Below are 22,107 nucleotides of genomic sequence, written 5' to 3'. Positions count from 1 at the left end.
GTCCCGCATTTTCGTGCTACGAATAAATGTAGGCAACTCATTCTCCATTTCCACTATCTTCTCGTTTGTGTTACTTATACTCGCCATTTTAGTTTTTCACCAGCGTATGGTGTGCAAGGGAGCGGTTTGCAAGGGTCGGGAACGGGTATACCCACGGAAACAACGCCCCTGCCCCATTTTCTTGAAGTCTGGCCAACGATTAGCTGATTAGCTGACGGATCAGCGCTCGCTCGGGGCAACGCGGCTTACTAATACCGGTTCAATGCACACTACCGGACCTTGGCAGAGCTAGGCTCACATCACCCCATTGACGTCGACGGTATATCCCGGCGTGTATCGGTCATAAACGGCCAGAAACTTTCTCGATGCTACTACCTAGGACGCAGATATTATGCCAGCTAGGGGGTCAGATCCTCGGGGCACCTAGGGGATGCCACTCCTCGTACCGTGAGCGACCCGTTAAAGATCTTTGACGACCCCTTATTAGATGAAAAGTAACGAGTGTTGACTTCGCAAAAATTAGGTAGGTCGCTTCCTAATCTTGTTAAGGACAGAGAATACAATCAAAATTGCATAAACACAAATATATCTAGTTCCATTATGGGTTTTCGTCTCAAAATTATTTTTTTATCCTTGACGTCTTCATTTCCTTGCTGGTAAAGATCCCCGGGTCCGAGTTATGAGGTTTAATTTACTATTCGCTGCGGTCTTCACTTCTCCGCTGTTGTATAATTTACTGTCCTCCTACGTTCAATAACATTTCTTACACACTTCTTCAAGGATATTAATTTTTACGAGCTTCAATTTATTGACCATGCCGAACCGGAACTCAAGAGTGTTTCTGTGTATTATACTATCTCCGCCTACGCAATTTTCTGTACCATCATATATTCTATAATTTATATCTTAAATACACGAATTTACTTTTTTTATCTAGCATGAGTTCTTCAGAATTTAAACAAAAACTTTTTATTTTTTTGGGACATTTTGATGAATTGTCTCAATATCGAGAAGTTTTCTGAAAAATCATCACTAATGATGTCGAAATGGCTTAAGCAACAGTTGGAAATTCACCTAAATATTACCATGAATGCAAGATTGTTGCTCTAAACACAGAAAGTCTTTCCAGATATTAGAACTAGGTTAGCTAAATCACAAGTTCTTATATAATTAACTAAAAGTATAAAGTTACCAGGCCAGTAAATGATGTTTATCGTAAAATATATTCAGTGGTATGTAAATCTAGATAAGACTTAAACCTCGTACCGAAAGAATTTCACAAGATACGCATTAATTCTGATTTCTAAACTCGTGTCGCATCATACTCTTAAATAAATATGCAGATTAGAAGCGAAACTCCACAAAAGCACCGTCAGTAGGCCAGAATTATTGTGTGATCCTAAGATTTTATGATATTTAATTCAGTTTGCTTTCTGTGGTTAATCGTGCAATATAAATATCTACGAACAAGCGACAACTTTTCATCGTTTGTTGACGCATTCTCAGGGAAAATGCTCTGCGAAGACGCAGGAAATGTGGTCGAGGAAAATCTATCTTTTGATTTACCTCCAGCATGATTAGTTCTGGTAAGCGGCCTTCTTAGAGAAGTCCCTCACCTACGAGAATTAGCATGCAAGATATATATATATATATGTACATATGAAATTTTCGCTTACGCAGTTACATGGAGTTACTGATTTGTATGAGATGAAAACTGCTGGGAAGCTAAGTAGACATAATAGCGTTAACAACATGTATCGATACGGATGCATATCTACGAAGCATCTTCTTAAAAGAACAATACGAGCCTGAGATAAATAACGATTTGGCACGCGACCATGTTCTCTTTTCGAGAAAATTTATGGTTGGAAAATTCCTCGGTGAAAGTTTATCTCTTACCACACATTGCAGTAAGGCAAAGAATAGCCAGAAGAAAAGGCAACCACTAACCAGCTTTGCGGGGAGTAGCAACTGAAGTATGGAAGTACTGGAGAGGAAATTGTCAGGTGAAACTCGAAACTATGCTTGTCGCTTCGCGTGTAACTCAATGTCCACAAACCGACTCCAATGGTGGTATTTTTCCAGACCTCATTCTTCCAAGCGGCTGCTACCTTCCGTTTCTTCTCCTAACAAGTTACGATAATAAGGGCAAACCGCAAAAGCATTAGTTCACCTTTAGTTCTTTCAGTATGCACCGCGCCAAAGCACGGCCACTTTAAAGTTGCCTAACCAGGCCATAGATAACAACGCTTTATTTTTGTTTACGTTTTAAATTAAAACTTAAATTCGGATTGTTCGTTTTTCATTTTCCACAAGGTTTATCATACGAACCGGTTCCTCCAGACAGGTAATGAAAGAAACCGGTGTCTTCTAGAGTTGTCGATGCTGAAAAATTTGTTAAAGTCACAAGTCCTCCGGAATTGGCCAAGAGAGTCCAAATAAATTTCTAAAATTTGAAATAACTTAATAAATAACTTAAAAGTCACGAGATTTGTTAATTTCAGAATATTTTTCAGTTTACGCTGCAGGCTAGAACCAGAAATTCTTGAATATATCTGATATAGCTAACTTTTCTGAAATTATATGTACATATGTGATAATACAAAAGTCAGACTTTCATTTTGTGCAACCACAAAATTTTCAACATTTTTCCGATTTATTCCATGGTATTGAATTTTATATAAGTTCTGGTTAAGCTACTTGGATGTGTAACAAATTTATCAATGTTCAATGTATGTTCGCTTCAACTGGTCAGTTTCATCCTTTATTTTTAAATATCCAAGTCGCGTTGGATATTGCACTTTCTGTTGCACCACGGCGAGGAAGGAATCGTTTTCAATATTTTAGACTGCATTCTTTGAAGAATTTCGATGTTGGATGTGCGCGTAGATACCCAAAGTTGTGCCCCATTAGTCCAGATTGGTTTCATCGCTGCTTTATATATCATCAACATCATCTACGGCGCAACAACCGGTATCCGGTCTAGGACTGCCCTAGTAAGGAACTCCAGACATCCCGGCTTTGCGCCGAGGTACACCAATTCGATATCCCTAAAAAACTGTCTGGCGTCCTGACCCACGCCATCGCTCCATCTTAGGCAGGGTCTGCCTCGTCTTCTTTTTCTACCATAGATATTGCCCTTATAGACTTTCCGGGTGGGATCATCCTCATCCATACGGATTAAGTGTCCCGCCCACCGTAACCTATTGAGCCGGATTTTATCCACAACCGGAGGGTCATGGTATCGCTCATAGATTTCGTCATTGTGTAGGTTACGGAATCGTCCATCCTCATGTACGGGGCCAAAAATTCTTCGGAGGATTCTTCTCTCGAACGCGGCCAAGAGTTCGCAATTTTTCTTGCTAAGAACCCAAGTTTCCGAGGAATACATGAGGACTGGCAAGATCATAGTCTTGTACAGTAAGAGCTTTGACCCTATGGTGAGACGTTTCGAGCGGAACAGTCTTTGTAAGCTGAAATAGGCTCTGTTGGCTGACAACAACCGTGCGCGGATTTCATCATCGTAGTTGTTATCGGTTGTGATTTTCGACCCTAGATAGGAGAAATTGTCAACGGTCTCAAAGTTGTATTCTCCTATCTATTCTTCTTCGTGTTTGTGTTTGACCAGTGCGGTTTGATGTTGTTGGTTGATTCGTCTTCGGTGCTGACGTTGCCACCATATATTTTGTCTTGCCTTCATTGATGTGCAGCCCAAGATCTCGCGCCAATCGCCGCCTGCTCGATCTGGATGAAGGCAGTTTGTACATCTTGGGTGGTTCTTCCCATGATGTCGATATCGTCAGCATAGGCCAGTAGTTGAGTGGACTTGAAGAGGATCGTACCTCTTGCATTTACCTCAGCATCACGGATCACTTTCTCGAGGGCCAGGTTAAAGAGGACGCATGATAGCGCATCCCCTTGTAGTAGACCGGTTTTGATGTCGAATGGTCTTGAGAGTGATCCTGCTGCTTTTATCTGGCCTCGCACATTGGTCAGGGTCAGCCTAGTCAGTCTTATTAATTTCGTCGGGATACCGAATTCTCTCATGGCCGTGTACAGTTTTACCCTGGCTATGCTATCATAGGCGGCTTTAAAGTCGATGAACAGAAGGTGCAACTGTTGTCCATATTCCAACAGTTTTTCCATCGCTTGCCGCAGAGAGAAAATCTGATCGGTTGCTGTTTTGCCTGGCCTCTTTGGTATGGGCCAATGATGTTCTCGGCGTATGGGGCTATCCGGCCTAGCAAGATAGTGGAGAATATCTTATAGATGGTACTCAGCAACGTGATACCTCTATAATTGCTGCACTGTGTGATATCTCCCTTTTTATGTATGAGACAGATAATGCCTCGTTGCCAATCGTCAGGCATTGATTCGCTGTCCCATACCTTGAGCACAAGTTGATGAACCACTTGGTGTAACTGGTCGCCTCCATATTTAATCAATTCGGCTGTAATTCCATCGGCTCCTCACGACTTATGATTTTTTAGCCAATGAATTGCACGGACTGTTTCTCCTAAACTTGGTGGTGGCAGTATTTGCCCGTCGTCTTCAGTTGGCGGGACCTCCAACTCGCCAATGTTCTTGTTGTTCAGTAGCTCATCAAAGTATTATACTCAACCCATCTTTAATTTGCCCATTCTGTCGGAAATCAGATTTGCTTCTTTGTCTCGACAGGATGAGGATCGAGGTGTATAAGGTTTCATCCTGCTGACTTGTTGGTAAAACTTCCGCGCCTTTTCTTCTGAATCGGAACTGAAGAAATAACCTCTTTATCATCTAAGTGTTGTTGTAGCTTATATAGTAGGTTCTTCTCGAATAGCTTCGATAGCTGCCTCATCGGTCTATAGGACGTGACGAGCGTAGGATTTTTTCCTTGCTTCGGGATCATCGTTATTTGCGACAGCATTTCGGAAAGTAACCAAGGCGTAAGATACCCTTAAATGTGTGTGTTAGTTGAGTGAATGCAGATCTGGGTAATTCTGGGATCATTTTGCCTGTAATTTGGTCGAAACCAGGAACGTTTTTGGGATCAAAGTGTTATTGCGAGAAAGTTACGACCTCGGAAACCCTGAAACGAATCGGTTGGTGTGCACCTTTGGAAATCGAAACTGGTAATTCTTCCTGCGTTATATACGGGTTTGGTCGGAAGGAGGCTTCGAGGTTTTGAGCAAAGATTGAACCTTTCTCGGCATCCCTCCTCGACCAGCTGCCGTCTGACAATCGGACTGGTGATTCACACAGGATTTGCCTATCGAGCTCCTTCGCCGCTCTCCAAAGCGAATAATTCTGAGTCAGAAAAGGTGTTAGATTTTCAAGGATATACTTTAGATCTTTATGTTTCCCCTTTTTCAATGCTCAGCTGTTGTTTTTTCTCTTATAAGCTGGTCTATTATGCTGAATGCTTTGGATGATCTGGAATATTGGGATTTTGACATTCCATGGCCGGCAACTGATGTTAGTACTTCAGTGAAACAATGTGCAGTCTGGTTGAGTTCGATGTTTGATTTCTAGGCAACATTTGCGAAGAGATGTATTTTACTTATGCCAATCTGTTTATTTTGTAGTCAGTTTGGTAGACTGGGTTGGAGATTTGAAAAAAGTTATGAGAACTGGCGAATGATCGAAACTTAGATCGAAGCAGGGAAGCGCAGGTAGTTTCTTTTTATATTTCTCGATAAGATTAGGTACTTCAGTTGGGCAGTAGACTGGATGGCCGCTCGATAACACATCGAGTTCACAATTCGTCGATACGACAGCCCGGAGAGTTTTGCCTCTAGGCGAGATCAGTCTTGAGCCCCAATTCGTGTATTTGGCATCAAAGTCTGCAAGCATAATAAATCTTCTACCAAGCAAGTTCAAAAGGCTTACAAACTGTTCTGCAGAGATGGTAAATCTAGCAGGGCGGTGTATAGCAGAAATTGGATCCCCCCATTCTACTACGCATATAGAGGTGGCTTCCATGATGTAATGCTTTACTCGACTTTTAATGAGGATTCCTGAAACTCCATTACCTTTTCCATCGGGGTGCTTAGTTTCGTGGAATTTGTAGCCAGGTACCATAAAATTGTATTTTTCAGTGAGATGAGTCTCCGATATAAGGAGGATGTCGATCCACTGTTGACAAGAGTGCTTTTAATTTCATTTTATGTTGGCTAATAAAATTCGCATTCGAGTGGCAGATTATAGTAGAGCTCATTGTTTTGCAAGTAGGGTTTGGAAATCATCTGGTTTGCATCAATGCTTGCATCATGTTTTGCGTCGATGCCGTAAACTGGATCATGGTTTGAATGAGTTGTACCATTATAGATTTTATTTCAGTTACTGATTTGCTTGACTGTGTTGATTCAGGACGATTGAATGTCACAGCGCCAGCATAAGACAAGGTCTACTGGGGTTTAGTAGGCACAAAACTGTTCGGATTGGAGAAAGCAGTGTTTGGCTTTAGATCGCCTTTTAAGGGTCTTTCGATTGGTCGCCGGGATCTTTGACTCACTTCAACGTACACCACCCATTCCCCTTTATTTGTAGTGTGGTTCCCCCAAACAATCTTCCTTCTCTAATGGACATTTACCTGTGGGATGGAGGTCTTCGCATATGGCGCATACACTTGGAAATGCACAGCATTTGGTATGTCCAAACTCACAATTAAGTAAGACATTGTATAGGACGTTTTCGTTTCATCGGCTCCTCAACTGTTATCCTCCGTTGTAAAAGGTAACGCAAGTTATAAATAGAATGCGTTTCACCCTTGATTAGTTTCTAAGGTTCCGGCTCCAGCTCCACCTTAAATAGTAGCTGTGGTATTCTGAATCCTTTCTTCAGGTGCAATGCCTTTACTAGCCCATTGTTACTTTTAAGCTGGAATGTGTATTAAATTTTCCCTTCCAAATCAAAGTCTTTGGTGACATTACGATAGTTGCCTTTGCTGTAGACCTGGACTTTTGTCTCGTCAATATTATCCTCTTTCTAAAATACAGACTTCTTCTATTTATTGGCTTGAATCGCAGCAGGCTTACTATTATATGGCGAAGGATAACAGATTAATCAATTGTAAGTTACATCCTGGTGGCTTCAGGGGAATATCTGTGACGTAAACTTAACCACATGGTCTACTTAAGACACGAATTGATTTTGTAACCACAATCGGAACCACGCTGTAACTAGCAACAACGGTACTGAGTCCATGGCTCAGCGTTAATACTGGTGGATGCAAGGCATAACATAATCTCTACCGAACTGATGAGAAATGCACTTGAGTTGAAACGCAACTCCACGTTTGAGGTCCGAAGATCTCTTTGTCCGCTTGGACGTAACCACAATATTCATAAAACTCCCACTATACTACCAGCATACCGCTAATAAGGTTCCGTGGCGGAAGCCACTTCAGATGCGCCTCCGTACAATTCTACTGCGTGAGGCAGTACAGCGTTTCTTGGTAACACCTCGTGGAGATTCTCCTCGGCTACTCGATCCCGCCGACAGGGTTGCTGCCCCGTTTCTCTCACCGCCAGCTCAGAGCACCAATCAATTATAAGTGATAAAACTCGATTCGGAAATATCCAACGAATAAAAGTAAAAAATGCGTTTTTCCCGAAGTGAGATCTTTTCTACTGGTCGCAAGTTAATCTCAAGATCTACTTAACCGATTTTAACAAATCTAAGTGCGTTTTATTTGTTAACATATTCTGCGTGACAATTCGCTACAATTAAAGCAAAACATGGGGGGGGCAATTTTGGCGTATAAAAACTGACAAAATCAAGTCGTGAAACTGGAAACTGAGGTGTTGTCTATTGCTTACATAAGCACATTTGGGTGGCCATTCGTTCCATTTATACCTAACTCGTAACGTTTATGCATTTAGTTTGTCAGACCAGTTCTAGAATGCATGAAATTTGCACAAAAGTGACAAATTTGATATATTGTAACTTTGTTGGTAATAATGCAATTTGCACCAAAGTTCGCAGTATCATGCAGTATCATCAGACATTACTGCAAAAGTTGATGATTCTAGGGTAAACGTGAGCAGGGACGTTGCCGGTCAATTTTAAAAAATATACTTATAATAAATATGGGAATAAAATATTATTAACTTTGTTTAAACCGGTATCGGTGTAGAGAATAATTTGAGGCTTAGATATCGTGTGCATGGACCACCATAGTTTTTTCAGATAGTTGGGTTGGGTAGTTTCTGAGGCCGAGTCATTGAAGCAACTGATCCTTTTTGGACAACCGCACTTTGTAACTAGTATCAAAACTAATATAGGATTCGTACTAATCGAGGTCTTTTATTTGAAATCCCAAACCATTATACTTGGTGAAAACGAATCTTACACCGCGCTTTTACATGTGTTGTGATTCAACGTGGAACTTTGTTACTTCTTGCATGTAATGGAAACCACAGATCTCATTTTTGTACCAAATTTCATATCAAGAGAAGCAACAGTTTCTGAGATATAAGGTGTAACAGATAAACCAACGGATGGATGGACGGACCAATTTCGGGTCATTTTTTTGTCTCAGAAGAACCGATTTTAAGATGGTTGAAAATTTTCTTTATTTCAACATATGTTTTTATTGTTTTCTCTTCTTTGAAAAAAGTTTCGACGATACTGAAAGTGATTCTGATTCTCTCATCATTATTCACCCTTTGGGAGAACTTTCCTACCTTTCATGCACATGATTTTTGAAGAGAGTTTTTTTTTTTAAATGGAATATGAAGCAAGCTGTGATCTTAGAGATTCATAATTCTTTTGTTCTATCGTGCAATCCAAATTGAAATCTTTCGCCTATCGGTGCCGATGGGAAGAAGAGTGGTATAGCAAACTGAGCCGACCGACGTCCGACCATCTCGATTTATCTATGCGTCCACAAATTTTGAAATTCGAGTAATGATGCGCTGTCTTCATCAACAGAATCTGGCCCAAGCTTTCGGGGATTTCACACCGGCGTTTTCACCATCGTCCCCCGCCCCCTTTCCCACGAATAACCTTTTAAGTGGCTGAATGTCGTCCATACACTGAACGTGGTCAGCCAATTGCAACATCCGAGGTTTTACTAACTTGGGCACTCCAGGTTTGTCAAATATTTGGTATAAGTGATGATTGTCTCTCATTTGCTATTGGTCGTCCTCTTGTTAAGCTTCTCTTATGCTCCTCATGACTCTCCTCTCGAAGTTCTTGACCAGTTTTTCGGAAGTTTGTGTTAGAGCCTATGTTTCACATCCGTAGCATAGCACAGGTCTTATTATCACTTTATATGCTTGGAATTTTGTTTTACTGTGTATACAGCTGGCTTTTAAAATCTGTGAAAGTCTTCATTTGCGAGTCAAATTCGTCGTTTTATTTTGCTTAAGTATATAAAATTGTCTACATTCGTCAAGTCAATCGTTATATTTTACCTGGTATGCGTCATAATTTTCGTCTTGTTTCTGTCAATTTGTAGACCAACTTCGTTACTATTTTAACGCTTTTTATAAAAATCTCCTTGATTAACATGAACGATCGAACTATAATGTTTATATCGTCCGCGTATGTGGTGACTCGGCAGGACTTATAGAGGAGCGTGCCTTTTGTGTCTATAGCCAACTTCTGTATAACCTCCAAAGCTAGATTGAAAAGTGGACATCGATGTTGGCGGCTGTCTGACCATAAATAACTGGTCAGCGGTTGATCAGTCTGAAAACCTGCTTGGTAATCACCAATTATCTTATTGCAGTACAGCCTAATTCTTTTCTTTAGAATTGTTGTGAAGATTTTAGGATGCACAAAGTAGTGAGATGTTTTTGTGATTGCCACATGTCAACTGTTAGCTTGTTTGTGGATAGGCATAACACACTATCTGATTACTCTTGCCGAATCGGTTGAGAAGAGAAGAGAACTCCAACTTGATTTAATGAGTTCAACGGGAATGTTATCTATTCCTGGCCCCTTGTTTTGACATATATTTTCTAATTTTACCGGTTCAATGTTCCAATTATGGTCCTCTATAAAGTTTATGAGTCCTGAGGAGTGAGTCTCACGTAATTCACTTTCACTCTCGATGAATACTCCATTTTTGTTTTTACAAAGGGTGGTTTTGGATTGATATCTATGTCTTAGGCTCTTTACTTCTTTGTATGCTTGTCCAGTGTTGTTACTTACGATTAGTTAATTTTTATTTCGCGGGTCTTTGTAGATGCCTTTTACCATGTAATGGTTGGAGTTACAGTCTGCTCCTCGATATGAACGTGGTTTATCCGGTTGAACGTAATACCACGCCGTTATCCTATTGTCAATGCGCTTGTGTGGGAAGCGTGATCATTTGTTAACAAAATCTCTGCTACTTGAAAAGTCCATTTGATATATCATGGGGACTCTGCCCTCTGGTCGTTCCTTAATATGTTTATTCGTTCCCAACCTTACCATCAAAATTTCCGAGCAATATCTTGATGTCATTCGGAGGCAATGAGCTGTACAATATTTCCAGGGAATCGTAAAACTGCTCTTTGACTTAGTCATCTTGGGGGGCGTGTTTTGTTTTGATGCGAACCACACACAATCTTTGATATATATAAAAAAAAAAAGTCGATAATATTTTCCATAAAGCCCCTATCCACGATAAAAGCGACTCTAAACTCACGTTTCCCTGATAACTTCCCACTTTTGACGATTTTGTTCGATCTCATATCGGTTATCTCGGAACCATTCTAACTGGTTTCCTGAACTGCTAGACCTCTCATTTTGTACTTGTTGGCCTGTTAAAGTAAGTGCTTGGCTGCACCAGATTTATTTAGTGATCTAGCATCCCAGGACCCAAGAGCGTAGTCATTTATTCGTTTGTGCGGTCGCTTCGATGGTATCAACTCTGTCCGAGGTTATTCATCCTGTTTTTGTACTTAATGTTTGGCTTTTTAGTGTGTGGTAGGTTGTAGGCCCATCGCTCCGAACCCTCAACCAAAAGGTGCAGGTCAGTTGAATAACACCCTCTTAACGAAGGGTGCGGTCAGGTAGGGAGTCCACCTCTGTGTAGTAGGAGAGGAGTCCATAGACCAGAAAAATGAGAGACAGTTCTCTTCAATTAGTTCGGTTCGTCGTCATGTGGATGACGAATTCAGGGCTCCCTCAGTTCCTAACAAAAATTTTCGAGCTAGGAGCACCATGCCAATGAGGTAGTGACACAAGCCTACATTGGCCACCCTATATGTTCTAACATTCACTAAGGCTGAGAGGCGACGGTATTTGATTATGGTATGATCAATTCGGTTGAAACTGGTCTTGTCTAGAAGGTATCTTCCTTCGCATCCTTTGTAGGGGTGTGAAGGTTAATTGGGCTTAGATTTTGAAATATGTCACAAGATTGCCGAGCTGTTGACTTCTGTTTTCATAGCCAGTTGCATTTTTTTGCCTGGCTGCTGTACTACGTGCACTTGTATGACGGCTAAAATATTTGGTGCAGTGGGTTTTCTTCTAGAAACCGGTCCCAGTTCAGCGTATTTCTTGCAACATTGTGACGTCAGCGTTATATTTTGACAGCGTATCGGGTAGCTGCTGGGAAGCTATCAGTCTGAACAGAGAGCGTACGTTCTCCGAGAAAGTGCGCAAACCGTGTGTCCTTTTCGTTGCGGGATCTGTATCTGTGAAGTTAATCCATCCGAGGGACCTTTCGTGGTATCATTATAATTTTTTTCTGTATAGGGTTGTCAGTTCTATACAATAGCTAGGAGATAGGTTTTGCTTGCAGAACTCCCGGTGTTGGTTGAGCAGGGGTTTCAAAGGTTTTGTGCCCTATGCGGGTGCTGAACCACCCTTTCACCCTGAGACCTATAATACGATTTAATCCCAGTTAAAACAAAAACTGTATTTGGAAAATTTAATTTTTTTTCTTATGGACTACGTTGGTAAACAAAATTTATAATGACTATTGAAAGTGTTCATATATTGAGAGGTCTGGTTTGAAGACAAACTAACATTGCGAGGGTCGTTTGAAAAGACGTACAAATCTGACGTACAAATCTGACGCGTATCGAGGTCATGTTTAGTTAATCGCATACCTTGGAAGATACGCACGTACTTTCTGTTAGATCGGTCCATTTCTTTGTGTTTGGCGTTCATGCAAAAAAACGAACCATAAAGAATTTCGTATTGTGATAAAACATTACTTGACGAAAGGCCAAACGAATTAGGATGCTAAAGAAAAGCTAGATAAATATTATGGTGACTCTGCACCTTCGAACAAGCGGTTTCATGATTTTCGGAGTGACTATATGGGCACAAGTGACGTTCAAGTTCTGGACGCCATATTAAGGTTATTACTCAAGAAATTATTAATAAAATACATGATATGGTGATGATGACAGAAGAATAAAGGTGCGTGAGACTGCTAGTGCTACGGGCATCTCGAATGGATGGGTACATAATATTTTGCATACATATTTGGACATGAACCAGAAGGATGGGTACCATGATTGCTCACACTTGACCAAAAACCAAATCTTGTGAAGTGTTGCAAGGACGGCTTGCAGCTGTTCCAGAAGAATTCCCAGAACTTTAAGCGACGTTGAATGACTCTGAATGAAACTTGGATCGACCAGTACACTCCTGTGACCAAGGAACAATCCAAACAATGTGTTATCGAAGGGAATCTTCGGCCAGGAAGATTATGGCGACTGTCTTTTGGGATTCGCAAGGATTAATCCTCATCGACTATCTGGGAAAGGGTACAACTATGACAGGTGCATATTATTCATTGTCATTGGACCGTTTGAAAACCAGGCTGCAAGAAAAACGCCCACGATCGGCCACCAGCTCACGTCTCAGCAATTGTGGTCCCAAAATTGTTGGAAATAGGGCTCTAACTCATTTCAAACCCCTCCTATTCTCCAGATTTGGTTCCATTGGACTACTGTTTGTTCCCCAGAATTAAGTAATTTTTAAGGTTTTGTTTGGAAAACAAAAACTTATTAAAATCGGTTCAATGTCTGTCTGTCTGTTCGTCTGTCTGTCTTTTTTTTAAGAAGATGGAAATCTTTAAAAGACACTGGCCTGAATACGCCAGAGATTCTTACCCCCCCCCCCCCCCCCCCCGCCATCACGGGGCGGAGTCAGTTCATTTTAGCTTGGTCCCCTTTCGTCTCTACGCGGTGTACGTAACCGCTCTTTTCTATTCTCCTCTGCCTTTCGCAGTTTGCTTTGGATAGATACGACCATGGAGTTGATCGCATCCCAGTCTTCCTGATATGCTTACATTCTTCGCACCAGATTCTCTGGTACGAGCACCTTTCCTACAGTTTCCTCTAGGTTCCTCCATTCCTCCACAAACCTTGGACAGTGGAAAAATACATGCTCTGGGTCCTCTGGGACTCCATCGCAGTTTGGACAATCGGGTGAGGTATCTAGTTTAAACCTCAACAGGTACTGGCGATATCCTCCATGCCTCGTGAGAAACTGCGTAAGATTATAATTAATCTCACCGTACCGTCCCTCCAACCACTCCGTTATGGCAGGGATGAGCTTGTGTGTCCAACGACCCTTTCCCGAGCGTTCCCAACGCTCTTGCTATATATTTAGAGATCTTTCCCTTTCGGCGTTCTTCGTCCGCGATAAAGGAGAGATAGGCTTCGCATTATATTTATTCGTCATCTCATCTGCCAAGATGTCAATGGGCACCATTCCGGAGATGACGAACGCTGCATTATCTAAGACACTCTTGAATGCCGAGCACACTCTTAGGCCTGTTCTTCTGTAGACTGGACTCAGTTTGTTAGCGTTAAATGCAACCTGTAATGCCTTTCCCCAAACTGGAGCTGTATAGAGCAGGATCGGGCACACTACCCTAGCTATAAGCAACCTGGAAGCATGCCGTGGCTCCCCACGTTCGCCTATCATCCTTGCCAGGGCCACACTTGCAGTGGATGCTGTCACAAATATACTGCACGTGTTGCCTATAGCTAAGCTTCCTGTCTATCATCACTCGCAAGTATTTGATGGCAGGTTTAGAAGTTATGATATGATTCCCAATTTGAATACGGGGAAAATTTATTTTACGGTGTTGACAACAGCTGCAAGATAAGCGGGAATACCAATCTTCGTCAGAGATTTCCGTATTAGGTTCCAATTGGTCGAATTGAGTGCATTTCTCACTTCCAGGGTCACTACTATGCAATATTTGCTAGTACTGCCCTTTCCGTGGATTGCATATTCGGCCAAGCCAGTAACCACTTTGATGGCATCAATGGTTGACCTGGCTTTACGGAACCCATACTGCCGGTCTGAGAGACCTCCCTGGCTCTCAATAACCGGGAGTAAGTTATTATGGATTACTCGCTCTAGCATTTTGCCCACAGTGTCCAAAAGACAAATAGATCTGTACGAGGTGGGCCCACCTGGAGGTTTGCCAGCCTTAGGCAGTAGCACCAACTTCTGTCGCTTCCATGATGCAGGAGATATCCCCTCGGGCATACACGCTTCGAACAACTCAGCGAATATGTCCGGTCTGGATTTCACGACAACTGCTCTGTAAATCTCGAAATGTGGCAAACCTTTAATCTAACAATGCCCACTTTGGCCCCCAACGACTTTCTCCTGTTGTCAGAGCTCAAGAGAGATGTAGAGGTAATCGCCGAAACTCGTACTATAATGATATCGAAAAATTGTATGACCGCTGTAATCGTTGAATCGGCCTCGAAGGCACCTATTTTGAATAATCAAATCAAATTTTGTAAATTTTTTTTTCTTGGTTAGCCTATGAACTTTTCAGCCCACCTGTTATACATTACCCTCTAACAATATTAAACTTTGACCATTAAATTAGTAATAATATATATTTTTCCATATTCTGGCAACGCAATTGCAAGCTCATCTGGAAAGGGATTTTGGGCAATCCAAATTAATTTTAATTAAACTTCCGAGTACCGATTATTAGTTTCATTATTCCAATGGATCCTAGAAAAAAATAGATCGACGGAATAGATGCATTAAATTTGATCTAATTTGATTCTAGCTAGGCCTTGTTCACCGTATAATTCAGGTGGCCGCAAATTTGTTTTTTGGGGAATTCAACCCCCAGAGAAAGTCTCATTCATTAACTTTAGGGGATCATCCGCTGCTGTATCCTTAATTGAAATAGGCAACATTGCAAATACGTTGAATAGTTCAACTATTTAATCGGTGGTTTGCGAAATAATAAACATTTGTAAAACCGTATTCGGATTTACTAAACGAAAATAATTTCCCAGAAACTGCTTCTGTAAAAGCAATAATTTCCGGAAACTTGCAACTACCAACTGAAAAATTTATTAATTTGTAAATATTTTCGAAATAAAATGTCACACAAACCTCAAAAAGTGAATTCTTTGTAGGGACCAGTTCTGCATTCCATTTTATGCAGTTTTTTAATAGATTTTATCCATGTTATTAACTAGCCAGGGGCTGGGCGAAAAACAAATATGTACATAGCCAGCTCCGGAAGTAATCAAAATCAAGTGCGGACGCTAATTTAGTGTATCTTTTTTCTGAGTTTCCCTCAATTGACATGTTTTTGGGCAAAATTCGGCTGGTTTTTAAGCTTTAGTTTACCAGTAGCCCACAGCGTGAAAATTTAAACGTTACATTCACTCATGCATACTCATGAGTTTACATACTGATAAATTTTTTGAAGGCGGGGGTAGGCTATTGAACTGGTCTTTAAGCTACTCGTGCCATGATTAAATGGAAGGTTTTGTAAATGACACCGTAGGAATTAGGCGGAAGTGGTATACGTTCGAGGTTATGGCATCGTCTCTCATTCCAGACTTCTTGCGACCCGAGGAGGTATCTAATTTTTACCTGATAAAGTTCCGCGAGTGGCAACTCGCAAGCTGGAGTCGGTGCGGCGTTACGTTACACACCTTTGTACGATGCCACAAGATATAAATCGGTGTTTGAAGTGAACGATGTTTACGTTGCAGCAACCTCATACGTAGTCGCATAGTTGGCTTGCATTCCATCTTGAACTTGGCCGCTATACATTGCCACACGCAACATGATAACATATCTTTTTTCTTTTATCACATTTTACTAGTTGGTAATCTGGCATTCATGCTCTTGCAGGAGGTTCTCAAGAGGCTGTAAATAAAATTTTCTTGTAACACGACCTTCAGGGGTTATTTTTAGCTTCGGTATGGCTTGGCGTGAAGATAAAAATAATTATGGTAACCACATAGGACACATTATGTGCAATGAATGCGATCTTGTCGCTGTGCGGTCAATGCTTGGAATGCGTATCGCAATTGCATTTTTTATTAGTCAATATAAAAGTTGGATTACAATTTTTTTTCATTATGTTATTGGTAATGTCCCTTCCCACGCCAAATGTAATTGGTGTAGGGCATGTACCCATAAGCACTCGTATTTAGGCCAGATATTGTATGGTTTTCACTGAGCTGGAACTTGCCTTCCTAATTCGGGGGAATTGGGCAACCAGTTTTTTGTTTGTAATGCACTTTAGACCCTTCAAGCGAAAAAATCAGGCGAGCGTTAGTTACATTCATATCTTGCAGCATTGGACTAGGTTTCCTTTAAATATTGAATCTTTTGTTGCAATTCGTGAGTGTGAGACGCCAATGAATTATTTTACTACCTCTACTTCAGAAAATGAATCTTTGCTTCTGAAAATATCGCAAATGCTAATGTAGCACAGCTGAACGTGGCTAGTACTATTTACTGTGCTGATTTCATTACGAAGTTTATTCAATAGAGTTCCTAAAAGGTTATCATAGTATATGAAGAAGTTATTAAGGAAGACTCATACTATCCAGTGATTGAATGATTTGACACATTAAGCACTTCTTCCCAGCACTAGCCTCAAACTTGGAATTTGATCGAAACAATAACGCAATGGACTTGCGATATTCTTCTCTATCGGGACAGACCCAAGTAAAAATCATAAGAAAATGCAGATAAAATACTGTTTGCCTCCGCGTTGTCCGACTAAATGTTTACAGGAGTATCGGTCTAGTTTCAAAATATTTATGGACACCAAGGAGCACCAGAAATACATCTAAGAATCTTGGACTCCGGCTCCTGTAATAGATTTAGGTTGACTCCAACAGTGAAATGTGTAATCACTTGCCGAAGTAAGTGGTGTTAAAAATAACTATCCGAGGGCAGAGGTATCTCAATATCTAAAGAAAAACGATGAACCTGACCATGTATTAGTTCTGTTAGCGCCTGATTGTGGTTTCGCTAAAGAATCACCTCGATATGTGCTTACACCTTTCGGTGTTTTGACGGACAGAGCCGCGGACTTTGAGGTCCGTTCCTTAATCTGGCATCTCCGGCCCTAATGATTCTTTTCCAAGTTCTTCAAAAGTTTGGAAGGAGCCAGGAAAAATAAAATAATTAGCTAGTTGAACTAATTATCATATTTGGATAAAAAGGATTAATTTGGGATCGATGCGTAGGGCATCGATCAGACAGAAAGATCAGAAAGAATGTTGTTGGTCTCGAGATGCGCCCTTCCCTTAATAATGGAGCCGGGTATATTCTACATTCGAATATTCTTTCGGTTCCGTCACCGCAAACTGTACTGTTTGGACGCTTTGTTGGAATTCATTTAGTGATCTGAAAAAAAAACTCCGCTGGTTTCTCGTATACACTGAACACGTTTGGAGTGACTTTCACCATACCGTCATAACCAACTGCCTATGACTGCTATAGTGTGTCCAGAATTCCAATTACGAGTGTCTCACTGGGGATAGCATGCATTTGATGGATCACCTTATATATGCACGGGGCAGGTTCATCTGCTCTACAGCAGAGTTTGGATGATGCGTTCGGAATTTGGACATAGTTGGCCGTATCCGCGCTGGACGTTTTCAGATCGGCCTTCGTCCATGGCAATATTCTGAATGCGTAAGCCAGTGAAGCCATAGCGAATACATTCAATACGCTTCCCCGGGAGATGCGATTTCAGTACCAGCTTTATATGTCGCAGGAATTCGGACAGCAGAGCATCCTTCAGGTCACCAGCTCGAGCATGGGTTCCTTGCTGAATTCCTAGGTACTTGTAGAAGTCTGTCTCGATCATAGCTTCGATGTGGAGATCACCAATGCTATGTCGGACATGCGGCTCGTGATGACCTTTGCGGATGGCTTGGATTGGACACTTGTCTAATCCAAACTCCATCCGAATATCACAGCTGAACATGTCTATTATTCGCAACAGACTTCTAAGAGGGTCGTCAGTACCAGCATACACCTTGATGTCATCTAAGTACATCAAGTGTGTCACTTCAGTTGTAGAGGGTTGATAAGCAAGTAATCGTTCCTTTGTCTCGCGGGGTCCTGCACCATGTCCTTCTTAGGGATAAGTAAGGTATTCCCGGTAGTGAGGAAGGGTGTAAATTCTTCCGGCCGACTCATGACCTGATTTATGCTGTGTGCCAACCATTCTGCACTCGATCCAGACCTGGGCCCCTCCAGTTCTTCGAGCTGTTTATGACTCGTCGAATTTCCTCTTCGGTAACATCCGCAAAATTCATGCCAAGTGTATTGGCATGGCGGGTGCTTTCGGTGGTGATTCACTCAGCATACTCAGCACGCTGGACGGGTAACCCCCAAAGTCCACCCCAATATTTTTTCGCTTCTCTCACCGAAAACTACACTCTTTGGACACTCTGTTGGGATTCGTTGACAGTTCTGAAAAAGCTCCGCTGGTTTCTCGCGTATGCTGCATTTTGGGCACGCCTGGGGTGATTTTCGCCATACCATCGGAATCAACTACACATGACAGAAAGTTTCTGTTTTAGTGTGTCCAGAATTTTAACGACGGGTATTCCACTGGGGATAGCAGAGTTCTAGGAAACCCTCTGCACTTTATTCTTCGCCCATCTGCTGGTATTGCCAGAGCTAAGTTGAGTCACTTAGCAATGTCGTGTCTTAGTGAGTCTTCTGAGTTGAGTATTTAATTCTTTTTTATTAAGGTTTTGCGTAAAACAAAACCATACTAAAATCGATTTACTGTCTGAACGAACTTTGATGGCCATATGGGAACAATGAAATCCCATGCATATAGTGAGTGACATGAATTTGCGTGACAGGGATGACAATTTTTAGATGAAATTTACGTCACAAAATATGTCCATCCCGTTAATTATTACATCACACGCGCTTTCTGTCTGTCACACGCACTTTTCTCCAAAAAGACTAAACCAATTAGATCGAAATCTAAAACGCTCAATTTTGGGCAGGTTACTGCCATTGACAGAACTAAACGATTTAAATATCTCGAGTCAATGCTGTCAGCCAATGGAGAACTGCGTTATGCTCCTCACATAGAGAAACATAAAACCTTTTATACCTGAAGCGTCAAGTTTCCGGTTTCCCGACTTGTTACATATTTCTTCTAAACGTAAATATTCATTAGATTCAGTGCCAAGCGTCATACGCATTGCGTTTTTTCTTTACTTAACATATTGAAAGGTTCTTTGGATTTTCTGGAAGTTTCGACTATGGCCCCACCACCGAGTTTACAGTTCTCAGATCATACTTCACCCGATTTGCAAATTAAGTGGAAAGCCTGAATTAATAGTATCGCTACTTCATCTATACAAAAGTACCAGGACTTGTCAGTAAGCAGCGGACAGGTCATATGGAAAGCTCTGATCAATTTCGACTGTCGGCAATGTCCTTCAGAATCGCTGGCTTTATATTCACTGGCGCTACTATTCACATTTCCGGAAGACTGCTGTCCACTACGCCTCCCGTTGGATACTTCCGGAATTGCTCGTTTTATTGATTCACATACTTCCCTTGCGCTCTTGACATTCCACTCAATTATGATTAATCCCTGCGAACTCCCATCATGATACGGAGATGTTTCTGTTTTTCGGAAATTAATCGGTAGCAGAATAAAATTTGCATCATCCCTATTTTATCCACAACCTGACATTCAAGGTATCACTCATAGATTTCGTCGCTATGTAGGCTCGCCGATCTTCATGTAGAGGGCCAAAAATTCTCCGGATTCTTTTTTCTAACGCAGCTAAAAGTTCCCATTTTTTTTCTAAGAACACAAGTCTCCGAGGAATACATGAGGACTGGCAAAATCATTGTCTTGTACAGTAAGAACTTTGACCCTATGGTGAGACGTTTCGAGTGGAACAGTTTTTATATAATGGAGTACGCTCTCTTCGCTGCCAACAACCGTGCGCGGATTTCATTGTCATAGCTGTTGTCAGTTGTTACTTTCGACCCTAGAGAGGAGCCATTTGAATTTTGATGCTGAAGTTGTCACCATATATTTCATCTTGCCTTCATTGATGTACAGCCCGAAATATCTTGATGAAAGCACCTTGTAAGTCTCTTGCGTTAACATCTGCATCGCGGATGACTCTTTCCAGGGCCACGATAAAAAGGGCACATGGTTGGGTATCACCTTGTCTTAGACCGTTGTTGATGTGGAATTGTCTGGGAAGTGATCCTGCTGCCTTTATCTGGCCTCGCACACGGTCACGGTCAGCTTAGTCAGCCTTCAGAATTTCGTCGGGATACCGAATTGTCTCATGGCCGTGTACAGTTTTACCTTGGCTATGCTATCATAGGTGGCCTTAAAGTCAATAAAAGGATAGTTCAACTGATGGCCATATTCCAACAGTTTTTCCATCTCCGCCCGCAGAGAAAATCTGATCTGTTGGTGATTTGCCTGGAGTGAAGCCTCTTTGGTATGGTCCAATGATGTTCTGGATAAATGGCACTATCCGGTCTAAGAGGATAGTGCAGAATATATTGTAGGTGGTACTCAGCAACGTGATGCTTCTATAATTGCTGCATTGCGTGATATCTCCCTTTTTATGTATGGGATACGCTCTCCCACATCTTGCGTATAAGTTGATGGACCGCTTTGTGTAGTTGGTCGCATCTATATTTCTACTAATTCGGCTATAATTCCATCGGCTCCCGCAATTTGTGATTTTTAAGCCGATGAATTGCACGGACTGTTTCTTCTATACTTGGAAACGGCATTGGCCCGTCGCCTTCGGTTTGCGGAACCACCAACTCGCTGATATTCAGATTGCTAAGCACTTCATCAAAATACTCTGTCGGAAATCAGATTTCCCTCTTTGTCTCGGCAAGGTGAGCATCGAGGTGTATAAGGCTTCATCCTGCTGACACGTTGGTGAAACTTCCGCGCCTAATGCCGTCGCTCCTTGTATTTTTCGAATTCGCAGACCTGTTGATTCTCCCAGGCTTCCTTTTCAGTCTATGAAGTCGCTTCTCCGCTCGACGGAGTTCGTGATAGGATATGGATTGCCGCCCTGTTTCTCTGAAAAATAAAGTCGCGCTGCATAATTCTTTTGGGCATTCGGTAGACCATTTTTTCATGACAAAGAAAAAAGTACTTTACATTTTCTTCCTTCCATGCTGAGCACTTTTTAACAAAATTCATTTTTCAGTCCTTGTGTGACTGATTAAAGCTTAGCTTTTTTGCTCTTCTTTTTGAAATCCATAAAATTTGTCTTATTCGACGGCTTGTGATTGGACGCTTTAGTGGTGTCACAATTTGACTAAAAAAGAGAGTTAATTTTTGGACACTTCAGTAACTATCTAGTTGTGTTCACGCAGTGTTAGTTTTTTATTCTGTTTAAAACGAGTAGTTTTCCCGTACGAATCACCAAATTTCAGAAAGTTACAGACCAATTTTGAGAGCTTTCTCTCCAAGCATTTTTAAGGTTTTGTGTAAACACAAAACCTTATTAAAATCGGTTTACCGTCTGTCTGTCTGTCTGGCCGTCACACGCATTTTTCTCGGAGACGGTTATAACGATTGACACCAAATTTGGTAGAAAGGTGGGAACTGTAAACACTCACACATACAGTGAGTTACATCCTTTTACGTTGAATTTAAGGGGGGTCCCCATACATGCAAAAGGGGGGTGTGAATTTTTTTTTCATCAAATATAGTCATGTGGAGTATCAAATTAAAGGTCTCGATTAGTACTTTTCGAAGCCAGTCTTAGTTTTGACATTTTTTGGAAACGTTGGGAGTGCGAGGGGTTGAAAGTGATCATTTCTTTAAGGGGGCCATTCTCGGAAACTACCAAACCGAAAAATCTGAAAAAAATCAGGAGGCTGTCACTGTATAGTGCC

General features: G+C 41.5%; 1 protein-coding gene across 2 annotated transcripts in view; it reads left to right on the top strand.

Moving 5' to 3' along the window:
• LOC119651575 (sodium-coupled monocarboxylate transporter 1) overlaps positions 1 to 22,107 on the top strand; it is a 301,298-nt gene that overhangs the window by 112,613 nt on the left and 166,578 nt on the right. The window lies entirely within an intron of this gene.

This window comes from Hermetia illucens, chromosome 3, assembly GCF_905115235.1.
Source record: "Hermetia illucens chromosome 3, iHerIll2.2.curated.20191125, whole genome shotgun sequence".
NCBI lineage: Eukaryota > Metazoa > Arthropoda > Insecta > Diptera > Stratiomyidae > Hermetia > Hermetia illucens.
This window is presented reverse-complemented; position numbering and strand designations above follow the sequence as displayed.